Source organism: Octodon degus, unplaced genomic scaffold, assembly GCF_000260255.1.
Source record: "Octodon degus isolate 3935 unplaced genomic scaffold, OctDeg1.0 scaffold00133, whole genome shotgun sequence".
NCBI lineage: Eukaryota > Metazoa > Chordata > Mammalia > Rodentia > Octodontidae > Octodon > Octodon degus.
In genome coordinates, this window is record NW_004524709.1 from 7,726,261 (window position 1) to 7,738,892 (window position 12,632).

Sequence of the window (12,632 nt, forward strand, 5' to 3'; positions counted from 1 at the left end):
TCTGTGTCTTCAATTCTGAGAGAGTAAAGATGTTCCAAGTAACTATTAATGATCTTCTGAATTTCCACAGGATGTATATTAACTTCAGCTTTTTCATTCCTTGTTGCTTGAATTTGAGTTTTTTCTTTCTTTGTTTGCAGAGCTTAACTATGGGTTTTTCAATTTTATCTAATCTGTCAAAGAACCAGTTTTTTGATTCTTTTTTTTTTTTTTTGCATTGTTTTCTTTGTCTCAATTGTATTGATTTCTGCTCTGATCTTTGTGATTTCTTCCAGTTTTTGGATTTTGGGCTTGGTTTGCTTTTCTTTTCCTTGAAGCTTGAGGTACAGCATTAGGGTATTTATTTATCCTTGCTCTCTTTTCCTAATTGTGAGTTCACTGCTATAAACTTCCCTCTAAGAACTGCTTTCATTGCATCCTACAAATTCCAGTAAGTTGTGCTTTAATTTTAATTGAATTGTAGATATTGTTTAATTTCCTGTTTAATTTCTTCTGTAATCCACTGGTTGCTGAGAGGGTGTTATTTAATTTTCAGAACTTTTGGGGGTTTTTATGGTTTCTTTTGTCATTAATTTCCAGTTTCATTGCACTGTGATCAGACAATATGCATAGGATAATTTCTGTTTTCTTGCATATAGTTAAGCATGTCCTATGGATTAGTATGTTGTCTATCTTAGAAAATGGCCCATGTGAGGCTGAAAAGAATGTTTATTCAGATGTTGTTGGGTGGAACACTGTGTATATGTCCACTAATCCATTTTTTCAAAGGTTTGGTTCAGTTCTACTATCTCTTTACTAATTTTTGTCTGTTTGACCTATCTTTTTCGGATAAGGGGTTGTTAAGGTCTCCTATTAAGATTGTGATATTGGTTATTAGATTTTTTATGTCCTTTAAAATTGGTCTTATATAGTAGGATGCTCCTGTATTTGGTGCATAAGTATTTATGACTATATCTCCTCCTCTTGAATTTTTACCCCTGACCATTGTATAATGATCTTCTTTATCTCATTTAATCATTCTTGGTTTAAAGTTCAGATTGCCTGCTAACAGAATAGCTACCCCTGTTTTTTGTGAGGTCCTAGAGCATACAGTATTGTATTCCATCCTTTGACATTCAGCCTTTAAACTTTTTATGGGTTAAATGTGTTTATTTTATAGAGCATAGTTTTGGATTTTGTTTCTTAATCCAATGTGCCAGTCTGTTCTTTTTAAATTGGTGAATTAATCCATTTATATTGGTGGTTATAATTGATATGTATTGATTTAGGTTTGTCATGTTATTTTCCTATTGTTGGTTCCTTACATTTGTCCTGTGTCTAATAGTTTGCCATATTTGGTGAGTTCTTTGCTGTCATTCTTGGGATTGTGGTTATTTTGATCTTTCTAGAATATCTTTTAGTATACTGTGTAGGATTGGTTTTGTCATCATGAATTTCTTTAGTTGTTCTTTGTTATGGAAGCATTTCACTTCTCTATCAAACTTGAAAGAGAGTTTTACATGGTAGATCAGTCTAAATTGGAATTTGTTTTCTTGGAGGAATGAAGTACTTCACTCCATTCTTTTCTAGACTTAATGGTTTTTTCTTTTACTTAATGGTTTATGAGGAGAAATCTGCTGTTATTCTGATGGGTTTTCTTTTAAATGTGATCTGTTTCTTTTCTCTAGAGGCATTTAGTATTTTGTTCTTGTGCTTAATTTCTGGGACCTTGACTATTATATGTCTGGGTGTAGTTTTAATTAGATTAATATTATTTGGGGTTCTACATGACTCAGATACCTGAATGCCAGATTGTTTTCCCATATTTGGGAAGTTTTCTGATATTTCTTCTGCCCATATTTTTTTATGTCATTTGTGTGGCCTCTTTCTCACTGATGCCTATTAGTCTTATGTTATTCATCTTTGTGTCATCTTGCAAATTTTGAATTATTATTTCCTGAATCCTAGTTGTTTTTAAGAGATGTTTCCTTGCCTTTTCACTATCTTCAATGCTGTCGTCAAGGTCTGAAAGTCTATCTTCACTTTCATTCAAATGATTTTGCCAACTTGTGATTGAGCTTTTAATTTCCTTTATATCTCTTTGAATCTGCTTCAGGAATTCTATTACTTTCCTATATTTCTCATTCAAGGTTTTCATCATTTTTCTATTCTCTTCTATTTTTTATCAGTGTCTTCTTTAGAAATGTTTAGTAGTTCTTTCATTGTAGCTATCATTTCTTTTTTAAACCTTTGAGATTATCTCTGATCTGATTTCCTATATACTCTTCTGCAGTTGTTTTACTTCAGTTGCTATTATTTCAGAGATTTCAGGTGTGTGGCTTCCAGTTTTTTCTATGCTGATGTCTCATGGGTTTGTTCTGAGTGGCCTCAGGACCTGAAAATGCATTTTGCTCCTTCTTCTTGTCATTTTCTATTTCACAAAGAACTCTATTTTGATTTCTGTGATACATTTTTGTGAAAGTTTGATAGTAGATAGCTGTATCACTGGAGTCAGACTCTCTTTAAAGAGTCTGTTTTTTGGTATCTCTCCAGTCTTAGAGATTCTTGTTGTGTGTGTGTGTGTCCTAAGATTTTGCCTTCTCTCTAGTTTGAGAGTGAAATATTGGTTTCTGTTTGACACTAGTCTCTGCCCTTCAATGTAGATCTTTTGTGAAGTTATTACCCTAGTACCTCCCAATATTAATATCAAAGAGAGAACATGTAGTTAAGACATATGGTTCCCTATTTACAGTAGAACAAATAGTATTAGTAATACCAACTAGTGAAACTTATCAATTGACCAACTTTTGTAATAAATGGATTTGTACTTTAGACTATAGGAACAAACATTTTAGCTGTATAACCAAGTAGATCTTAAATTGGGAATTTGTATGTAAGTTAGTTTCCTTGAGTTCTGTCTGGGCACCTTCCCTTCATACACCTAGAGTCTTTCAGGAAGACTAGCTCACCCCTGTTACCTGATGCTGACTCTGTCTCGGAGAATGCTGTTGTAGTTCTGGGCCTCAATCTGGGCTTGGCTGGGCCCAGCAGTACAGAATGGACTGGCTGTACCTGATAGCTTCTGGTCCTGCTGCTCCTTCCTGTTAGGTCTGCAGAGGTGTAATGGCCTGGTTGAGCCTGGTACAATAGTTTTATTTGGATGTAGTCCCAAAATAAACAGAGGAATCTATCTATTTATCTATCCATCTAACCATTATCTATCTATCTATCTATCTATCTATCTATCTATCTATCTATCTATCTATCTATCTATATATTGGTCTGTCTATTCTAGATGGCCTGAACATTCTTCCTTTTGTTTTACACATGATTGACTCTTTTCTTTCATTTCCACCTAGACTCTCATCCATTTAGAGAACATTCTAAGAGCCCATTCTGCTTAAGAAGTCTTCCTGTGCACACACAGACACACACATGCACACACACGTGAGTGCGCATGCACACACACACACAAACATCCTTATATGTATTCCTTGGATATACCTAGATATTTTGAAGTTTAAAATTCCAAGGTTAAAGATAAACTAGATAGTTCTGAATTTCTCTAAAAGACACTTGGTTAACTCTTAAATTTATAATACATTTCAAAATATAATTATTTTTAAGATGGAAATCTCTCCTTAATCATATCTTAATTAAACTTAACCAATTAAAACAAATTTATCAGAAGAGATATTATGAAGGTTCCATATCTTTTGCATTTTCTATTCTTCATTCCGTATCCTAAAACCAGTGGCATGTTTTCTGATCTGGGGAATTTATTCTTGATGAGGTCTTTAGAGTGGGGAATGTTGAATGCTTGCCTAATCACTAAGTTTTCAAATAGAAAGGGTTCAACTCCTACATATGAAAAGAATACCCACCCCAATTGCAGAATATTTTCAGTTGCAGTATGCTGTGAAGGAGTTTCCTGGATGGCTCCATCAGAATTGTTGGACATCCAACAAGGCAAATAACTGTTAGTTTGATTCACCTTTTATGCGCATGTGCATGTATTTAAAGATCTAGATGTTAAAAAAAAGAAAGAAGCCTTCATTCTAACACATTTGAAAAATGTTTATTATTCTATTACTTAGCAAACAGCTCTTCTAAGGGTATTAAGTACTGAATCCTTTAATTCTTCTCTTGACGATGTCATTTTTCTGTCTGAAATTGAAAGCAGCTGTAGTCCTGTAGTATTACATCTTATATAATATTATATTTGGTGCCTTAAACTGCACATTCTCTCACAATTTTGTGCCTTTTCAACTTAGTTCAGTTACTTATGCCAAGAACTGCCTTTCCCCTTCTCTATCCATGACCTATCTCTCAGGCTTCACTTTCCAGATCAAATGTGAAATTCCTCTCTGAAATTACCTATATGCCATACTCTCCTGCTAGCTTCTTATGCTCTATTGCTTTATAGATATAGTATCATTGCTCTAATACTTACGATATCTGTTATTTTTTTTATAGTTTCCTCAACCAGGGCCTTAGTCATGTTTGTGTCATCAATGCCAGACTTAGGGTCATTCAATAAATGATACAGTTATTGATCAAATTCATAATTTTCACAAGCCTGGAATGGAGGCAGGCCAGTAGAAAGAGAGGTAGGCTTTTTACTCCATCCTTAATGGTAGGTCAAGGCTAAAGTATTTTGCTTTATCTTTAATATCCCCACCTTAAATGCTTCCCTCAGGAGTCCTTCTGCTTTCCAGGGAGAGTTTCATCCCATTTTAAAATGGTGACCATATAGGTCATTCAGTTTCATCCTTTCATCTGTGTCAATAGGGGACCCTATGAAAAGTGCTTTAGGAAAAAAATCTGGTGGGGAAGATTCTGTTCATCATCCTTTTAAATATGTATCTGACTGATAGTCACACCACCAACCAGTATGGGGATTCTATTTCCTTTTCCTCTTCTCCTACTAACAATTGGACACAGTAGAAAAAAATGAGTGTGGTGGTGCACACTTGTAATCCCAGCTCTTGGGAGGCTGTAAACAGGCAGATCACTAAAAGTCCAATCTAGTAGTGAGACCCTGAACACCCTGTAGACCTTTCCCTAAAATAAAAAAAGAAAAAAAATGTTAAAACAACAACAACAGCAACAACAACACATGTCAAAATGCAAGACCGTGGCCAAACAGGTTTTGTTGGTGCTGGTGAAGCATTATTCATGAGTGTGCCCCGAGTTGATAGAGACCTAAGTGTGGGGAGTAAGAAGCAGATGCTTTCCGCTCAGCACTTGGAGCTAGAGATCTGCAGGCTTTCATCTTGAAGAGACCACAACAGGTAATTAAAAACATTACCTGTTGTTTTTTTACCTTCAAAAAACATATTGAAGACATACAATGCTCTCTCACCTTTACTTCATATTTCTTAAAGTTTTTCCCTCACTAACGGGTTCATTATAATTACAGGTGTCTTAAAAAATTAAGCGAATTTGGGAAAGGAGGTCAAGAAACTTTGGAAAAAAATCACAAATGACAAATTTGTCAGATATGGCTAATGGATAATTTTGTACCTACCTAAATCCAAGAAGTGTTGGTATCTGATCTCCCACTTGACTTTACTTGAAGCATAAAGGGCATCTGAGGTCGCCTTAAATATTTGTGAGAGAACTCTTTTCTAAAGGTGAGTTGGGCAATAATAATTTCAACCTGACACTTTATGTTTTTTTTTCTTCTTTATGGAATTCACCATTTCACCAATTGGATAGCAAGTCTTTCCTTAGCTTTCTAATTTGGAAACAAATGTGATGATGGGAAGATTTCCTGCACTCAGAGTGACAAGTTGAATTTCTTTATTCTTATTCTCATTTCAGAAAAAAATATGAGATTGCATAATTTTTTTGATTTTGCAAAATCTTTTGGCTAGAATTTAGATTTTTTTCCTCAGAGCTATTCATATCAATAACTACATAGGAAGTGTGGGAAATCATTATACAAACACTGTGTCAGGAGAGAAGTCAACCAACATCCTATTTTTAAAACTTTCTAAGTTATCAAAGGACAACAAGATTTTATTATTTCATCTCTGAAGTTATTTTATCACTACACTGTAGTTGTCATATAACTTATTAGCCATAGTGTCAATATCATTTGATAGGATGCATGTGTTATCTGGAAAAGTGTAAGTATTCATTTCTATTTTATAAAGCATTAAGCACGTTTGACTTTTATGAAACTTTCAACATTTCAGACTATCCAACTACAACTACACAAATACTACATAGATTAAAAAAAATTGAATCAGAGAAACTTTGCATAAATTCTCAAGGATGGGTCTGGTGAGATGGCTCAGTGGTCTAAAGCACCTACTAAGAACAAGCTTAGCAAAGCACAGGGACCGCGGTTCAATCCCCCAGCACCACATGCCAGCCAGCCCCTCCCCCTGGTGGGCTGAGCTGGCCACACACACACACACACACACACACACACAAATAAATAAATAAATAAATTAAAAAAAAATTCCCAAGGATTAGGGGTTATGACAGCATTCTCTTTTTTGTTAAGAGACAAGTCAAAGTCACTTAAGAATCTTGTACTGAGGGGCCAGCAGCCCAGCAGTAATGTTGCTCTTGATAATCCAATGATAGCAGGTGGTAAATCAGGTAATTCTCCCAGAAGTTTTGAGGGCTTCACAGCTACAAAGACAGGAAGACCAAGGGGATTTCCAAGGAAATTTGAGTGCCAGTTGAATTGCTGTGCAAATAAAAACCTTCCTACAATATTACTATGTCTAATGATTAACATGCAAGTATAAATGTTCAGCTTCACATCTCATTAAACAGGATTCAAAGAGATGGAGTTAGCATTCCTCTTCCATTTATCTGTCTTTGCCCAGGAAAATGCTGGGTTTTGTCACTTAGAACTTTTATGTCTTCCTCTCTACTGACTCATCTCAGGCAACAAAACTGCTGAAATCACTTCCATCTAAAATATACAATCAAAAACAAATGAGCTGACAAATCTTCCTTTATTGTTGCTGCCTCTTCTGGCCTATCTCTGCTTTTTTCCCTTGCAAAACTACTAAGAAGAGAAAAGCATATTCTTAACTTTGGGGAATCCACTCCCATACTCTATTCTTGATTTTCTGCAAATCAGGTTCCATCTTGTATTTTTACTCTGATAATGTATCTCTGAAATCCAACTCCAGTGACTCTTTCTCAGCTTTCACCCTTTTGAACACTTTTCCTCCAGCCTATGACAATGTGGTCTGTATTGTGGGAGACATTGCTATGAAAAACAGTTCTGGTGACAGATCACTTGCACTTTGCCCCCCTCGCCTCTGTGCTGTTCTCTCCTATATTCCATCAGGACAGGGCCAATGGGATGTTAGTGAATGCAGAGTCTAGATATTTACAAAGGATGTTCTAAATCAAGGTTGTCTCTACTACAGCTTGAAACATTGAAAACAAAACACAGTGAAACACATGGCATGAACAGTGCCCTAGAGGTTTAGATAACACAAAGAGAGAGGCCCCTGTCACCCTTGCCATCCTGACAGGCTGTGAGTGGGCAGTGATAATTCTTCCCAGCTGAACCTAGGTCCAAGTACCAATGCATAAAATCGTGATTGAATAAGTGTGTGATATTTTAGGTCATTAAATTGGGGGACAATTTATTTCCTAGGCTAGATAACATAATTTAATGAAAGCATTACTTCCTTAGCTTTCCTTCCATGTAATCTGACGGTGCTGTATTTTCCTCTCACTTTCTCAGTGATCTCCCTTTTCGTTCCTTGTTCCTTTCCAAATGTATTAATAAGTAGCATGTATTAACTAGTGAGATTAGGTGTAAAGAAGAAATACGAAGTTCACCATTCTCACAGAAAAGTGTGAGCCATCAGTGCATTCTAGATAATAAGAAAACAATGGTCCTTTCAGCCCTAAACTAGTAAAGAAAAGCATGGTTGTTATTTTCTACGTGCTGTTTAAGGACCTTAGACTTTCCTAATGTTCATTTGGAAGAAATTAGAAAGTTTATATCTATCATCTGTGAGCAAATTATTGACACTCCATACTGTAACCAGAAAAAGCTAATCATCTTGTTTTTGGTTTCTGCCCCCTATTTTGTATCTTTTGTTGCTTCTAAAATGACAAATATATTTTGTGCATCATCAAAGGTCATTTATATAGCCAGCAAGTCATTGTATGGCACATTTAATTAGTTGAATGATTTCATGGTTATTTATCTTCAATAGTATAAATTAGAGCTTTATAAATGAAATTATGGTTGAGTGTGAATATATACTTGACCAACATGATATATTACTAAACAGGGAGACTTTCATTATACTGAGAGTGCTGCATCATATTTCTGCTTTTAGTGAAGTCTGAAGATGTAAATAGCGTTCTTGTAGGGGAATCTGTTGTATTAGTCAGCATCATCATAAAATACCTGAGATTATTATCTTATGAAGTAAAAAGGTTTATTTTGGCTCATATTTGTGAAAGTTTCTATTGAAAAGAATCAGGTAGATTGTTGATTTGGGCCTCCGGTAAGGGAGATACATTATGGCAGGGGCATTTCATTGAGCAAAACCATTTATGTTATAAGTCAGGTAGCAGGGTAGGTCAAGCAGCTCAGAGGATTAAAGCACCTACAAGCAGGCACAGGGACTGGGGTTCAATCTCTGGGCCTGCCAGGCAAGTCCCACCCCTGGGATTCACTGAGACAACTGAGACGGGATGTGGTGGCGCATCTGTAATGCCAGCTCTTGGGAGACTGTAAACAGGAGGATCACTATGAGTCTGATCTACATAGTGAGACCCTGAACACCCTGTAGACCCTTCCCTAAAATATAACAGAAAAAAAAGGTAGCAAAGGGTGAGACAAGAGGGGGTTGGGCTCTTGCAATCCCTCCCAAGGGCACACTTGCAATGACTGGAGGATCTCCCTGAAGAGCTTACTTCCAGAAGGTCCACAGTATCTTCTAGTAAAGCTATCCAGGGGACAAAATCTTTAACACACTAATATCCAAATCAAGGTGCTTGCCTATATTTTTTCCAGATATACAGTGAAGCTAGAGTCTCCTCTTAGAGCTGCAATCTTCCTGTTTGTTACATCAACCTTAACTTTTTTCTGACTTTACTCTAGGCTCAACTAAAGATGTAGAGGGACTAAGTTTTGGCTAATCCATATGGAAATATTCAATGAACATCATAACACACTAAATGCAGCATAGTGTACCCATATCTTTACTGTGTCCCTAGGTTTATGAAGTAATGGAATTTTTGAGTTAGCCCTCCAAAAATCACAAAACAATATTTTTTAAATAAAAGAATATAAGAACTTAATTAAGTTAATAAAAAAAATCATTACCCTTTTACATTCTCTCTCACATCTGCCCAAATGCAGGGTAAGTTAATATGTTTTAGTTAGTATCACATGAAGAGTAATAAACTTATAAAGCCACTAAATGGTAAGTGTATTTAACTTGAGATGAGTTTTGGTGATGCACTTGCTAAAGAGTATTCAGGGTAGAAGCTAAATGAACTTTCAGTGGCCTGCATATGAAATCACACAAAACTAACTAACTGGATAGAGTGAGCTGTAAAGCAGAAGTAATGTAAATGCTACTTATAAAATATAGCTTATTTCTTCTACCAGATTTCTTAGCTCTCTGGACTTTGCCCTTTGCCTCTGGATTTTAAACTTTGTTTCCCTTCTTATTTTTCTCTAAGAAAACCAACTTCTTGAATTTGAACAGTACAGTCCATAAGACTTGGATTGTTCACCTGTCCTGGTCTGCTCCTATCAGCTCTAAGTATTATTAAATAAGTAATTCCTATTTTCACTGAAATTTCTAATGTAGAACTACTGCTTTCTTCTTTGTAGGTCTTGAGTAAATATTGCAATTTCATTTCTCCAGGATCATTTTGGTAGCCATTAAAAAAATATTAATACAGGTCTTTCTACACATTTTGGACTCATAGTGATCCTCCTGTTTTCAGCCTCCCCAGTGCTGAGATTCCAGTGTGTACCACCACGCCTGGACTCGGTGGCTGGCTCAGCATGCTCTGGAAGTGGGGCTGGTGCGACATGCACATGCGGAACTGGGATCAAACCCTGGTCCTTGCACTTGCCGAAGCAGGTGCTTAGTCCCCTGAGCTATTTTGCTGGACTTTTGTAGTTTTACTTTGTTTTCTTTGTCCAATTTCAATAGAAACATTTGGATTGATACCAGAAATGACTCTTATACTGGTCAATTGGATGCTTTTCTTTCTTTATGTTTGACATAGTTTAGCAAAAAGTAAAAACTAGGAAAGACATGTAAGCTTTAGAGGAAGTCCAAGGTGAACTTCTGCATTAATGACCATTATGAAGTCTTGACATTTAATCAGAAGTAAAATTAAATTAAAAACATGATATAATTATTCTACTAAAATGCGAATAAGTTTGAGCTAATTTAAGTGGTATTATTTCCTAATTTATATAGGAGTCTGCGTGACTGTATTAGAAAGTCCACAGAAAACATATTACAATCCTAATGTAAAATTCTCCTAAATCATATCTTCTGAAAAATAAGAAAAGCACTTTTATTCTTTTATTTTTAAAGAGATTACAAAGTAGTATTAAAACAGAAACATTTCAATGATATAGAATACTGCTTAGGCAGGTGCAGGCACTGGGGGTCCATCCCCATTGTGCTGTGCTGGCCCCACCCTCGGGTGCACTGAGCCTGGGCATGGTGGTGTGTGCCTGTAATCCCACACTTGGGAGGCTGAAAACAGGAGGATCAGTATGAGTTTGATCTGTGTAGTGAGACCCTGTAGACCTTGTACTAAATACATTAAATAAATAAATAAAAATTAAGAACAAAAGCAAAGACAAATGGTACGGAATTTCACTAAACAAAATAATATGAATTTCACAGTATTTGTTGTATCACATAGTGTTGTCTTCAAGAGAGAAAGAGGAAAAATAATTGAAAGAGCAACACAAATTATGGATTAACTACTACTTTCCATAGATCAACAGAAATCCACAGAGCACTTTCATCTTTCAAATGTTTGTTTTTAGCATTAACTTAGAATGCCAACTTGAGAGTTGGTTATTACTCTGGGAAGGGTAAAACAGTTATTGAGCCCTGGAAAGCTGATATTTGACTGAAGGTAACATGGCAAGCAGTGGTTCTTCTAGCATTCAAGGCTAAGTGCCTAGGTCTACTTTCCAACTGTAACATGCAGTTGTGTGATATTCTTTACCTCCTCAATGTTCTAACTATTAAATGAGCTGTGTGTATGAGATATGTCAACAATTAAACCATGGAAGCATGCCCAGAGTAAGTAGGGACTGTAGAATTTATTATACTGCTGCACTGCCTATGTTTCCCCCATGTTTTAAGATTAACTTTTGTACCTGATAAACGAGGAACAATAGCTTATCACCTAAGAAGAGTGAATACTCTTGTTTCTTGAGGAAAGAACACAGAACTAAGGGACCTAAGTGGGTTTCCATTGTATCAGAAATGTCTAAAACAGAATTACATCTCCATTAAAATGAAAAAATAGTACTTCCTTGCATGACCACAGAAAGATTGAAGATTTCAGTAACACTTACAAGTACGGAAGAGAAGCCAAATTCTGTAAACTAAATCATGTACTGCAAAGAATGTGCTTCGTGTGTGTGTGTGTGTGTGTGTGTGTGTGTGTGTGTTTGTGCATGTGTTTGTGCGTGTGAGTGTGTGTGAGTGAGTGTGTGTGTTTTCTTTCTTGCTGCTGGGATGGAAAAGAAGTAGTTTCTATTATGTATCATAATCTGCTCTGTAACAAAAACTGACTAGCTCATCAATGTAGCAACATAAGAAGGCAAGCTGTAGGTTAACTGTAGGCAAGGATAATTTCTCTTTTAATTCCATCCTTTTATAAATAAATAAATAAATAAATAAACAAACAAACAAATGAGAGTTTGGAAGGCAAGAAAAGCCAAGTTAAAGTTATCATTGAAACATGCATTATTTTTTTAAAATCGAGTTGTGCAGAAGTCTAATCATTTTTACTATACTCTTGAGAATTTTGCTTCAACACTTGCTCATAAATGTGGTTTATATAGAAGGTCACTGTTATCAATGATGTTCAGGGGAGTATGCAGTCCTTCATATCTGAGTGTGGAGTGAATCTTTTTATAAGAAATGACCTTGGATTTATAATCAGCAATACAAATAAATTTGCCTGTGCAAATATATCTGTTGTACAATACTCCTCTTAATCAGTGGTGGAAGTCTTGAAACATTCTAGTTGATCTAAGAGGTCACATTTAGCAAATGTACTCTATAAAGCTCTGCTGATTAAACATGTAGTGACCTAGGAGCTCCCAGCATCTTCAGCATGATCAGAAAGACAATATTAAATTTCCTATTGAATCAATTCTACCATTTAAATAGCTATAATTGGCAGTTAGTCTTTTGCTAAGATTATTACACAACCAAAATATTTCTTCTTTTTATTGAATATTTTTCTTATTGACTTTCTTTAAAAGTCTTTTGAGATCATGCTGGAAGAGTGCTGACGTTTTTCACTGATGGCACTTTAGAAACATAACAGCATTGTCTTTAGCTAAAAAACCCCCACCTAAATGTTTTAGCTCTGTTCTAAGAGGGTAAAATTCATTGGAATATTTTAAATTTTATAATAGCTTTTCTTAA